We start from the raw sequence: 14,205 nt of genomic DNA, 5'->3' as shown, positions 1-14,205 counted from the left end.
TCCTACAACCTCACCTACTACACTTCCTGGAGTAACTACTATACAAAAGGGTCAATGTTTTGACCCACTAATCGGAGCAACCTTGAAGAATGACTGAGAAACCACATAGGGTGTCCCAAAGAATGACATCTGATCACTCCACGTTTTGTGGTGGGAAGAGAACAACAACCAAGAAATACTCTGCGTGAAGAACTGAACATGGGTAACTTTGTAGGAACGAGATAGCAGAGCAGATAAATTTACTGAGCCAACCACATAGAAAATCACATTAATCATCAAGAGTTACCAGATTTCTTATCATTCCTTCTGAACAGTTAGGCTGCTTCTTTTTGTATACCTGAAACTTATGTTGAAAATAAACTTTTCAGTCATTGTTGAAACTCTGACCTATGGTTTGACAGCTCACACTTCAATGTTTAGGTATGAAGGTTGTACTAGGGGCTTAAGATGGCTTTAACTATTAGATACCCACAGGAAAAGAAAAAAAGTAGACTGTTTTTTAACACATGGACATGAACAATCCCTTATAGTATGAAATTTTGAGAAGCACTTTGCAATTCCTTTTTTTTTTTTTTTTTACTCCTCAGCCAAGGAAATGTTTTATTGATTTTTAGAGAGAAAGAAAGGGATGGGGGAGAGAGACAGAGAGGGTGAGAGAGATATTAATCAGTTACCTCCCTCGTGTACTCTGATCAAGAATTGAATCTGAAACCTTTTGGTTTACAGGACAACACTCCGATCAACTGAGCTACCTAGCTAGGGCACAATTCCTAACTTTTTTTTTTTTTAAGTTTAGGAGTATCCTAATGGCATTGGTATCAAGAAATAAATGCAGAATGAACACAATACAATATTCTTTTATTGTTTGTTTGTTTGTTTTTGGTCTACATACCGAAATCAGAATTTTCTAAAACTGTGGTTTCAAAATAGCTGCATGTTGTAGTTTTTCACTTAAAGTGCTTTCTGGGCAAACTAATCTCAGTAGTTAGTGTATTGACATTTAACACTGAGCAAATGATCTAAATGTTTTGGTTTATTTCTTATATGTTTTAATAATTGCTTTCAATTAGAAAGGAACATTTATTCTCCTTTCAAAACTTCAACCTATTTTCCAGACAAGCATCATGCTAGCTTTCTATGCTATCTTCCTTTCCACATAGTAAGAGAGAAAGTGATGTGGTATATTTTGCAGGCCAAACCCTGGTTCAAATCCTGTTCTCACTACTTACCAGCTGTATGACCTTAGGTAGATTACACAGCCTTCTTGGAGTCCTTACCGTAAAATGAAAGTGAGAACATCTGCTTTAGAGAATTTGCTGGGCACATATGTAGACCACCCTTTGCCGGGCATTCCCTTACTGGGCCTAGCTGGGTTTTGGTAGTTACTGAGTGGGCTACCCCATGATAATTATTCATCACAATATGAAAACCCCAGACTTCGAGATATATATGTGTGTGTGTGTGTGTCTGTGTGTGTGTGTGTGTGTGTGTGTGTATCATATACACAGACAGATACATCATATTCAAAAACAACATATCTATGTCTGATGCAAAAATTCCAAAAAAAAAAAGAGAGAAGTTGGGGGATAAACAATGTATAATGTGAGATGTCAACATCCTTCACTTTGTTTACTTTGCATCTTTCTAAAAACTCTCAAAGCCTTGTTGACCAGCTATATTATTTGGCCCTGGTTTAAAAAAAAAAAAGAAAATTAACTGTGGGTAGCCCTAGCCGACATTGCTCAATGGTTTGAACATCAGCCTGCACACCATAGAATCATGGGTTCGATTCTGATCATGGGAATATATCTGGGTTGCAGGTCCAATCCCTGCCCCAGGACAGGGCATGTGTGGGAGGCAAGCAATCTCTGTGTCTCTGTCACATCAATGTTTCCCTCCCCCCCCCCCCCCCCACAGCCTGCCCTTCCACTCTTTATTAGTAAACAAAACAAACAAACAAAAAATGGAAAAAAAATATCCTCATTCCTTAGGTGAGGATTAAATTTAAAAAAAAATGTGGGTAAAAAACATCTAGAAAAAGAGGAAAGCCATATGCATACAGAGAATAGTATGTTTGCAAAGTTAAGATTCCTTAGAGAATTAACATAGGTCTATGCCTCTTCTTGGCATCAGGAACAGGGAGTGGGAGACTGCCTTTACACTTTCTAGAGAGAAATCTTTGTTCTGATCCTCCCACAAGTGAGCCTGAGGACACTGGAGGATGCTAACCTTGTGCAGAACTCTCAGTACAGACATGCCCTAGGGGAACCACAGCAAAGCCAGGGATGTCTTTAATAATGACTGGCACTATCCTGTAAAGCAGGCCCCTTGGCGCGTTTCAGACTTAAGCAGGTATCATCATACTTCTCAACTCTTGCATCAGGCTAGGCATTTGCCACAATATTGGTACATTCAACCAATTTATGCCTATTGTTGTGAAATTGACACAGATAATTGAAAACCAAACAATCCATTTAAGATGGGATGATAGAACTTTTGAGGTACAAACCTCAAAACAAAAACTGGAATTTAAAGTAAGCCAAGCTTTTATTTCCTTTACTTTCTATGACTGAAGAGATGTAAAGCACCTGAACAAGCCCTTTCTACTCCTCCCACATCAGGAAATGGAGTTTTATCATATCGCTTTTAAAGATAGGAAGAGAGATTGCCCTGCCTTGCCCTATATTTTCAAACAAGATATTGAAACCTCACATTTTCCTAATTCTTTATACTAAACAGCACTTTTCGAATTATGCATAAAAGAATGTCAGTGTCCCTCAAAAGATAATTGGTATTAGTAAAAAGATAGTTCGACAATCAAGTAAATATAAGAAATGATGAAAATAAGGTTAAAGAAGCTATTTTAAGGCCAGATCTCAATGTGTCTTCCATAGGCAAATGGTCACTGTAAATTCCTAGAAGGTGACTAGAGGACAGCTTTTCGAATCCCATTGGACAGGTCTTAACTATCTCTTCTTATCTTAAAGAATTTCTGAGGAACGGCTGCTCCAGGTCAGTAGTTCTCAAAGTGTGGACTCCCAGCCTAGAGCATCAGCACCACCTGGGAACTTGTTCAAGCTGCAAAACAGCAGGTCTCTTTCCAAACCTACAGATTCAGCAGCCCTGGGGGTTTGGCCCAGGAATGGATATAAAGAAGATCTTCAGGTGTTTCCCTTTTTTTCTCTCTCTCTTTATAGTGACTTTATTTATTTTTATCTTTATTGTTGAAAGTATTAGAGATTTCCCTCTTTTTCCCCCCATTGACCTTCTTCCTCCCACTCCTGCAACACCTAAGGCCTTCAGCACACTACTGTCTGTGTCCATAGGTAATGCATATATGCATACAAGTTCTTTAGTTAATCTCTTCCCTCCTTTCCCTCTGAGAACTGTCAGTCTGTTCCACACTTCCATGTCTCTGGATCTATTTTGTTTGTCAATTTATTTTATTCATTAGATTCTACATATAAATGAGATAATGTGATACTTGTCTTTCTCTGACTAGCTTATTTTAGTTAGCATAATACTCTCCAGGTCCCTCCATGCAGTCTCAGAGGGTAAGAGATCTCAGAGGGTATGAGATTTTTTCACAGCTGCATAGTATTCCATTGTGTGACTATACCACAGCTTTTTATTATCCATTCATCTGCTGATGGACACTTGGGCTATTTTCAGATCAGAGCTATTGTAAATAAAGCAGCTTACAGGTGATTCTGACACACACTGGAGTTTGAGAACCATTGACCCAGCTGAACATTTCTCTGCAAAAGTGAAAGCATGGTTTCTACAATTATCTTGGAAAATCAAGGGTTTTCAAATTAAAGTTGATCTTCAGTAATAGGCAGTTTTTAAGATGTAACATATTTCTTTCCTTTTATATAAATCTACTTTGATTTGAAAAGTACCTACTGCTTTACAAATTATATAGGATGTTTTTATTCATGTTCTCATTACTGAACTACTTACTATTTACTCTTAGCAAGGCAATATTCCTAATGCTTATTCAAGAAAATAAGTATCTGGTTTTCTCGCATATGAGTGAGAATGAAAATATGTCACTTATTATTACATAATCTAGATTTCCTATGTGACTTTGATAGACATAAATAAAAGCAGAAGTAAACAGTAATGTGTCAATATGTTTCAAAAGTATTTGTTTATGAAGTATTCAAGTATTAAAATTTATAGAAATAAAATGTTAAATGGAGGGAAAACTAGTTTTCAATGGGCATAGAGTGAAATCTGCAAGATAAAAAATGTCTACAGGTTTTCACACAATGTAAATATACATAACGCAACTGAAAAGTACATTTAAAAGCACTTAAGATGATAAATTTAATGTTATGTGATCATAAACACAATTAAAAATAAAACTAATTTTTTAAAATATGTGTTTTTCTTCAGCTCATATGGTGAAACTGAACCACTGCAACACTTTTAACTGTTGAAAACATTATTACACTATAAATATGCTCTACCCAAGAACTATGGTATTGAAGAAAAAGATATTTAAATTCATTGGGACATAATATATAATTATTTTCAAAATAAGAAGTTTGATTTAAAAGTGAAGAGCACAACACTGAGGGGCCAAACTCTGATTTTATGTTAGAAAAGCAAACTTTAAAATACTTACTATGAATAAAAGAAACATTCCCTGGTCTAAATTTATTCCATAAACTTCCACTGAGTTCTAGGCACTGAACTTGCCAATTGCTGGGGAAACAAAGACAATAGATATATTATTCCTGCCCTTAGCAAGCTTATAATACATTGGAAAGATGTAGAGATTTGAAGGTGGCAGCATAGGTAAACGCCTGTACTCGCTGCCTCTCACAACCACATCAAAATTACAACTAAAATACAGAACAGCCATCATTCAGAACTGCTGGAAAGCTGGCGGAATGGAAGTTCTACAACTAGAGAAGTCAAGAAGAAAGCCCACTAAAGACTGGTAGGAGGTGCAGAGTGAGAACAGGCTGGTATGACACCCATGTGTGCTGCTCTTTTAATCAGGATGGAGAGCATCTCTGTGGAGGCCACCCAGAGGAGCAAGGGGTCCCAGCCCCACATCAGACTCCCAGTGGCCCAGGATCCCAGAGCTGGGAGAAGAAGTTAGAACCAGGGGCTGTAAAAACCAGTGCAGATTGGGGCTCAGTGAGACAGAGGCTGCTGAGACCTACCTGTTCCTCTTAAAAGGCCAGCACCACGAACTGAACTTACAAGGTCCCGCTTCCTCTGAGATCCAGTGCCAGGGCAAGGCTCTGGGGAACAGAGACACATAGGAGGAGGAACTGGATTGTCTGGCATCAGGACAGGAACTCAGGAGTGGCTTTCTCCCAGACAAAGGTGCTCCTAGGGATCATTGTTCCTATGTTGGGACCTCCCTGGTCCCAGAGCTGATAGGCAGCTATTTCTGTTTGCTATGCAATGGTGATTCCCTAAAACCCCACCTCATCCAATTTACAACCCCATCCCAGCTGTGTGCAACAGCTTTTGCATATGAATGGCTTGTCCTTGCTCAGGCTAAAATCTCTCAAACAAGCTGCAGCCTCAAACCTATCAATAAAAGTCCCAGCTCACCACCAGCCTGCCTTGCTTCACAGCTGGGTCTCTTCTGGGCACTTCCAAACCCAATACAAAGAGGAGGAATCTGAAGATCTCTCTGTAGCTCCTGCTGGGTGGCCCCGGGCAGTGGCTGACTTTGTACCTCCCTGGAGACCCAAGAGCCAGTGTACCTAGTGAATAGTGTCAGACCATACCAGATTACAACTCTACACATCCATAAGTGACACACTCAAGCGGCAGACTCAGTGAGCACCAAAGCCCCACTGAAGCAAGTCCTGCTCTGTAAGGGTGTGTCCTATACAGCATCTCTCCCACTGTAGTTGCCGCTGGTCCTCACAGCCAATTGGCCTGGAGGTCAATTCCTCCCAGTGAAACCAACAGCAATCAAGTCTCAACTACAACAAGACTGTGCTCACAGCCCACAGAGGGATGTATCTAGAGCTCCCAGCACAGGTGACTGGGGAGGCTGAGCCACTGGGCCTTATGGAATACCTACTACACAAGGCTAATATACAGGGATTCAACAGTAGAGTAGAGGATTCTGAGAATCAAATCAATGATTTGAAATATGAGGAAGCATAAAAACACCCAACCAGAAGAGCAAAATGAAAAAAAAGAATCCAAAAATAATAATCTCAACAATAAAGACTAGAAAAAAAAAGATACTTAAAAAATATTCACAAAAAATTCCCCAAATAAACCCCACACAGTTGAATAGTTACTCTTCTAAAGAAATGGTGAAAGACAATAATAAATTTGAATGCTTGTCAATATATGCTTTCACAGTATAGGTAAAAATCATTTTTCAGTTTCTAGGAATCTCTGAACATTTCAAGATCAAACTCAGGCTGGAATTTGAGGAACTGGGTTATAATAAAGACACCCTGGTTTGGTCTGAATAAACAAGATTTTTGAGAAGCGAAAGCATTTTTTATAAGCTTTTAATGCCTCCCATTTAATCTCACATTTCTCTTACCAGCATTCACCATTTCTGTTTGTATAGTGCCTGACAGTTTATAAAGCACTTCCCTTGACTTTACTGCACTTGATCCTTACAACTCTTAATTAGGTTGGCAGACATTATCTCCATCATTTTATAGATAAGATGTTGAAACAGAGGGAGATGGAGGGACTCACTAATAGTGGCCAGGCTATTACCTACAGAACCAGCACTAAAACACAGGCCCTATTTCTCACTACCCTAGTTTATTTGTGAGTTCCTTCTCTCACGGTAAATTTACGAGGCGACCTTTGCAAAGTAGCATAATTTAACCAATAATTAACAAAGCAAGTCATGTCCTTATGAGTTGGTCCAGGGCTACAGGAGATGTCATGGGGAGAGGTTTTTGAGGAAACATCTCCCCCTCTCAAGTGCTCTGCTCTCCGGCCACAGAGCCATGTTACTATACCACTCCTGGTATATGAGTGAGTACTTTAGAAACACTGATTAATATCTTTATTGCCTTTAAAAATGTTGAAGTGAGGGATGTTATTAATATGAGGCAGAATATAAGGGAATACAATATAAATCCTTCCTTGCAAGCCACCTAAAAAATTAGCAGGGAAAAAAAGGGGGGGGATAGCTGGAAATAAATAAGGAACACCTGCCCAAAATGTCCCCAAGTGGACACTGGGCTATTAATTATGGTAGAATCCCTGCCCAGAGATTGAGGCTTTCACCAGGCCTCTGGCCCCAGGTACTCACAGAGGAAGGGATAAAGAGCTGGTGGCAAGCCATCTCATACTGGCTCCATGGATGCTGTCCAGCCCTCAGCTCCATGTGCTGCCCATCCCCGCTCTGCAGACTCCTCTTCAGAGGAGTCTTAACACCGAAGTATTTCTGTGGCCACAGAGCACTTCAAGGAGATTCTCATCCTGTGACAGCCCCTCCCATAATCAACCCCCAATATGTGTGTGTGTGCATGCACACACACACACACACACACACACACAAGATTGTTTTCTAAGTTCAAGTCTAAAGTGTAAAGGTCATCAATAAAATTGCTGGTGAAAAGGCCAAAGCTTCAGGCATTTTGTAAGTCGTATGTTCCTGACAAACCTCGGGGTAAAAAGGTCTCTTACATCAAATGTAAAAAGAACCCTAGTTAGTGCGTTTGACTTGTTCACAACCCAAAATGAGGAAGCTTAAGCACAGAGCTCATTCAGTCTGAAGCCAGGTAGAACCTTGACAATATACTTCCTCATCTTTCCTCAGCTGGGGCTCCAGGGCCATCCTTAGTTCTTGCTTGGCTAAAAGGTAAATGTTTTCATCTTGGTCATTACAAATAAACCAAAGTACTTAAAAATTTTCCTAGCTGTTGCAGGATGGATTGTATCCCCTAGCCTCCTAGCCCCAACTCCCACCCCCAAACCCAAAAAAAACTCATATGTTGAAGCTCTAACCCCTAGTACCTCAGAATGTGACTACATTTGGAGACAGGACCTTTAAAAAAGTGATTAAGTTAAAATGAGGCCAGTAGGGAGGGACCTGATCCAATGACTGGACACACAGACACCAGGGATGCATGGCACACAAAAAACAAAACACAAGATGATGTGAGTGAGAACACAGCGAGAAGGTGGGCATCTACAAAGTCAAGGAGAGGCCTTAGAACAGCGGTTCTCAACCTGTGGGTCGCGACCCCTTTGGGGGTCTAATGACCCTTTCACAGGGGTCGCTTAAGACCATCGGAAAACACATATATAATTACATATTGTTTTTGTGATTCATCACTATGCTTTAATTATGTTCAATTTGTAACAATGAAAACACATCCTGCATATCAGATATTTACATTATGATTCATAACAGTAGCAAAATTACAGTTATGAAGTAGCAACGAAAATAAGTTTATGGTTGGGGGTCACCACAACATAAGGAACTGTATTAAAAGGTCCCGGCATTAGGAAGGTTGAGAACCACTGCCTTAGAAGAAACCGAACCTGCCCACACCTTGATCTTGGACTTCCAGCCTCCGGATCTGTGAGAAAATATTTCCGTTGCTTACACAACCCAGTCCATGGTTTTGTTATGGCAGTGCGAGCTAACTAATATAATACACTAACTAACTCTTGTGCTTCATTTATATCATGTTTGAGGTCTGTTGATTTCTCCTTTGCTACCTAGTCAGTGTTCTCAAGAATGAAGCTCTTCTCATTTTTATGCCTCATAAAACTGAGCAATGTTTTAAAACAAAAGGATCCTTTTATACATGTTGCGAATGTGCACATACTAGGATCAATGACAAAAGAAACATTTCATATACCCAATTAAGGTCTTAAATGAAACAGTTTTAGAAAAATAACCATTAAGAACTTGAAAACAGTCTTCCACCTGAAGAGATGAAAAGAGTTTCAACGTAATACTGCATCTGTTTGCAACATGTCAGAGTTGGCAGACAGGTTAGTCTATAATCAGAAGAGGTTTTCAGTTCTGAAACAGGACTTGTAATATTCCTCAGTATTTTGCCTGATTAAGTGCTTAAATTCACAAAGCCTGAACAATCAAAATTTTTGAATATGTGAGCTCCCGATTAACTTCCCAGGTATCTAACCCAAAACCTCACTAATTCCCTTAGTCATTAAACAGCCTGAGATAAGACTCTACATTGTGATACAATAATATGTTAAAGTACTCTGTAAACACAGAAAATTGTCATATCAAAATTAGAATTAGTTGCCTTACAAATATTCCTTTCCATTAACATTTATTCAGGAAATTTCAAAAACAGTAAGTATCTATGTATTTTTAAAGAGACATTTTATACAATAAATTCACATTTATAGAATAAAGCCACAGACCACATGTAGGTAAAAATTTGCCAATAAACTAAGTTGAAATATCTGAGGTCGAGGTCAGGTTCTATGTATTCATAGTTTTCAAATGAAAATAGTTTTCTTCTAGGGATTTGCTTGTACTATTTTATTTCGGGCTCCTAACAAAATGCCTAGTACATGGTAAACATTCAATATGTATAGCTGAATATATGAATGAATATATTCATACTATAAGTATTTTAGAATAAAATCCCCATGTGGCATAGAACCATGTCCCCCTTTAGAATCCAATCATCAGAGCTCAGACTTCTATATTTTGATACTAAAAGTATTATTTTTATACTTACATTAACAGGGCACATAAGAAAATAATTTTTATCATTTCCAGAATGAATATACCACATTCCCCCAAATCATAGCACATTACTCATTTTTTATGTGGCACTGCTCATCAACATGAATTCCTTAGAAAAAGGGCATAGTTCATGTTTAGTAGATATTGGTTAGATGAATGAATAAATGCCTACATGAATAATTTTTACCAACTACCTCAAATTTTCAAAGTTCTTAAACAGAAGCTGTGTGAGGACTTCACTCATTCCCCTTGAAAAAAAGAGGAAATCAGTCTCTTGATCTTAAAGGAAATATTATGAATAGAAATCTAAAGTACATATAAAACTTTGTGACAAATAGTAAAATCCTGACATTTAAAATACGTTTTTAACTTTCAGGCAAATGAATTCTATCAGCTTAGCAGCAAGGGATTCTATGAGTCTATTGTTAGATATGAAATATTACTCACGGGTTATATATTCAACTTTTCTTAATATCACTCTAAAAGTGCAATTCTGTTTACCTAGATACGATTCAGACCATATTTTTGTAAAAATACATTGGCCTAAATTTCAGAGAGAACTAAATGTTTTTTCCTAGCCACAAAGAGACAATCTTCCTTCCTAGGGTACAGTTCATTCACATTGGCTTTACAAGTTGTATTTCAGGTCATAGCTTTGTGGGTAGAGCATTTTGCCAGTTCCTTAAGCATTGCCTATCTTTCCTCTGTCCTTACGTGTTAATGGGAATAAAACCTACCACCTATCTTTTTCTGGATAATCAGGTCACAGCTTTCCAAACTCTAACACAAAGAAGCATAATTCTGTTTCTGCAGCTTATTAACACAAATGTTCCTAAACTGCTGATATCTAACATGGAAATAAAGTTGGATAAGTGTATGGGTATGCATAGGCATTGAAGATCTGGATTCTGCGGTCCACTGTCTATTCAGGATTTCTCAGCTGTTGTCAGTGATAAAATAGATGAATATTTATAACCTCATTTACAGAATCATTCACAGACATTATATCCAAATAAGACCAGAATAAATTGTTGGAGCTCCACTGTGATAACTTACATTAATTATTTAAGAATCTTCGCAACCTGAGTTGTTGTATTCACCAATCCATGTTTTGAAAAACTTATAAACACTATGATCCCATTCTAATCACAACATTCAAACATTTTCATACATATATACATACACATATATGTGTATATAGACAATGAATCACCTCATTCTTCAATTACCTCTTAAAATTCACTGCTTAAAATCATTCACATTCACTGTTCTATAAATTATTTCTCAAATTGTTGGAATTTTTTAAAAGGGCATTTCAAAGGTAATATAAATTCATATATTATGGATAAATGCCCACCCAGTTTTAATATTCTTTATCTTATTCATTTGATAAATGTATCTCTTAAAGACAACTACATGTTCTCAAAGCTGAGTTATTAAAATTACAGATTAACTATAATTATTGTATCACTCTAGTCACACTTTCAAATTCTAAACTAAGATGCTCCAAAGTGGCCGGTTTATATTATCCAGTTTACCTCATTACCATCTGAAGAGCTGAGTTACTATTAATTTCTTTAATATAAAAAAAAAATCCTATCTTGATAATCAATAAGTTACTGTAATCCTATCAGTACAAAATAAATTTGATTTCAGAATTTATAAAACTTAAGAAGGAATGTCTTTTAATTATCATATTAAACACAAGTAACTAAAAGATTCAATTATTGGTCTTCTTTGGTAGTTGGGAAGTCCTGGTTCTTTAATCAGAAAAGCACCACTACTAAATTTTAACAGTTAAAGAAAATTAGTTATTTGCCCACCAGTATTACTAGTCCCAATCCTATATAATATGTTAATTATATGCTGAGGCCATTCAACCGCTCACTATGACAAGCACTGACCACCAGGGGACAAACAGTCAACCAGTTGACCAGTCACTACGACATGCACTGACCACCAGGGGGCAGACCTTCTGACCTATAGGTCAGCTTGCTGCTGGGGTCTGGCTGATCAGGACTGAGCAAGATGGGCCGGACATGCCCTGGAGCCCTCCTCGGGGCTGATCAGGGCCAGTTGGCCAACCTTCCATGTCCCTCCCTGGCCAGCCGGCCCTGATCAGCCCTGATCAGGACTGGGCAGGACGGGGCCTGACCTGCCCTGGAGCCCTCCCGTGCTCTCTCCCCGGTCCCAATCATGCACTGATGGAGTCCTTTGGCCTGGCCTGCGCCCTGTCACAATCTGGGACCCGTTGGGGGATGTTGGAGAGCTGTTTTTGGCCTGATCCCGCAAGCCACTCCCCTCAGAAGGATGCCAGATGCAGGGCTTACAGCTGGCGAGCACTGCTGCAGCAGTGTGAGCCTCTCCCGATTGGGACTGACTGAGCCTGTGTCAGGTGCAGCAGGGTCAGGGTGAGGGGGAGCAGCAGGTGGCGTTGGACTGCGGGTTTCGGCCCAATCCTCGCAGGCCACCCCAAGGGACCCCACCCATGCATAAATCCGTGCACTGGGCCTCTAGTTGAACAATAATATATCACTCAGAATACTTACAAGGCAGGGATATTTCATTCATATTTCTTTCCAAAGGATATGATAGTCTATGCAAAAATTAACTTTTATATCTAATAATACGATTCTCAGATTCACTCAAGCTCAAGGAAAAAAAATGACTAAAGTAAACATTTAAATAACTCATTCGATCTTCCTTAAAAACTCTAACCATGGTCATATTGCTCACTTATGGTGGCCTATTTCCAGTCATGTGTTTTACTTTCAGATCTGTGTGTGAGTTACATACACCGCAGCTGGGGAGACCGCCACCTTCCTGGGCCTGCCCGAGCAGCCACCTCCGAGATGCTGCTGCTGTCCAGAGGCACCCGGCACGGGGCCACAGGCCACCCAGGACCCTGTCCAAGCCCACCTGCTTCTGGAGGAAACGGCGAGTCTTCTCAGAGGTCAGTCTGTTCAACAAGTGGGATCCCAGGGCCTTCTGTTTGTTCAGCACAGAGGCTTGCAGTGACCTCCCCAAAGGACAGCTCCATCTCCATTCTGGGTTCTGATGATGCCACCACCTGTGACATTGTGGTGCTGAGGCACACAGGTAATGGGGCTCCCTGCCTGACACACAGTGATGGAACCGACCCCAAAGCTGAGGTCCCCTTGATCATGAACTCCATAAAATCCTTTCTGACCATGCTCAGTGTGGAAGGCTGGAAGTGCACCTGGTCGGCGGCTTCAGTGAGGATGGACAGTTGTCACAAAAACTTACTCATCAACTTCTTAGTGAATTGGACGGACAAGATGATGACATTCCCTTAGTGACATTATGTGTGACAGAATTAAACGACCGGGAAGAAAATAAAAACCACTTTCCAATAATTTATGGAATTGCTGTCAACAGGAAAACTGCAGAGATTTGCAGAGCCTCCTTCCAAGATCGGGTCTGGAGGAGGAGCTGCGAGCTGCACCAGCTTTAACAGGAGGACCAAGGACTCGCTTCATACGGCAAAGACAGGACAACTACAACCATATATAGGACTCTATGCCTCAATGCCATTTCCACATATGGATTTTGGGTTGCAGCAAGATAAGCAAATACTCGAGAACATTCCCACCTCACCTCTGGCTGAGGCCACCCCAACACCACCACTTTACTGAACGTATTAGATCCACCTTAATGTGTTTTTTAAAAACTATCTCTAACAAACACTCTACTTCCTGCAAATAAAACTCTACTCTACAAAAAAAAAAAAGAAGAAGATGGCTTATGGAAAAATATCTCTTTTACAGGAAGCTGAAAATGGGAATTACAAAAGAATGCAACCTTAAAAAAAAGTGTTTACATACACTCTGAAGCTATATTTGATATACATCAAGCCTCCATTTTATCAACTGTTTTAGGAATGATCTAGATTATCAGTTTTATATCAGAGATTTCTGAATGCTTTTACCTTAAGCCCTAGCTGTTTCAGGAAGAGAAAGTTATTATGTGGTGTTTTCCAGATCATACTTGTAGGAGATGTCAATTAAGACAGGGAGACAAACAGATTTTTGATCATTAAATCAATTTTAAGTAACTTAATTGATTTAAAAATTGAGTGGAACCAAAGATAATGTAGAGAGATTCAAGGTCAACACTTGAGTATAACTTTTTTCTCCTAGCTCTAATGTGTCCTGTGGAGACAATTCTGTTCAAATAACACTCCAGGGACTACCTCGGGAAGGAGGGAATATTATCAGAACAAGTGGATGATGGAGAAGCAATCAAGCTTGCAAAACACACTCTCCCTTTTTTGTTGAATGAATTTGCTTTCTGTTTGCTTTTTGCCCAAAGGAAAAACAGTAGAGGCCTCTGGCTGTCCAGATGTGCCATTAACTACGGGTGCAAGTCTATTAAATCCTGCTGGGAATTGGCAGCAAGCTCTTTTGACCTGAGATCTAAATGCAGATCTACATCAGCTTTAATCTCCATTTGTTACTTTAATCTCCATTTATCTGTCTTCTCTGGGC

The 14,205-nt window shown here is 39.4% G+C and overlaps 1 protein-coding gene and 1 pseudogene across 1 annotated transcript in view; one reads left to right on the top strand and one right to left on the bottom strand.

Moving 5' to 3' along the window:
* Positions 1-13,493, top strand: part of LOC102755205 — a 48,595-nt pseudogene extending 35,102 nt beyond the window's left edge.
* The window catches only part of GPC6 (glypican 6), a 1,121,458-nt gene that overhangs the window by 1,075,074 nt on the left and 32,179 nt on the right, over positions 1-14,205 (bottom strand). The window lies entirely within an intron of this gene.

The sequence above is a fragment of the Myotis davidii genome, unplaced genomic scaffold (genome assembly GCF_000327345.1).
Source record: "Myotis davidii unplaced genomic scaffold, ASM32734v1 scaffold419, whole genome shotgun sequence".
Lineage (NCBI taxonomy): Eukaryota > Metazoa > Chordata > Mammalia > Chiroptera > Vespertilionidae > Myotis > Myotis davidii.
This window is presented reverse-complemented; position numbering and strand designations above follow the sequence as displayed.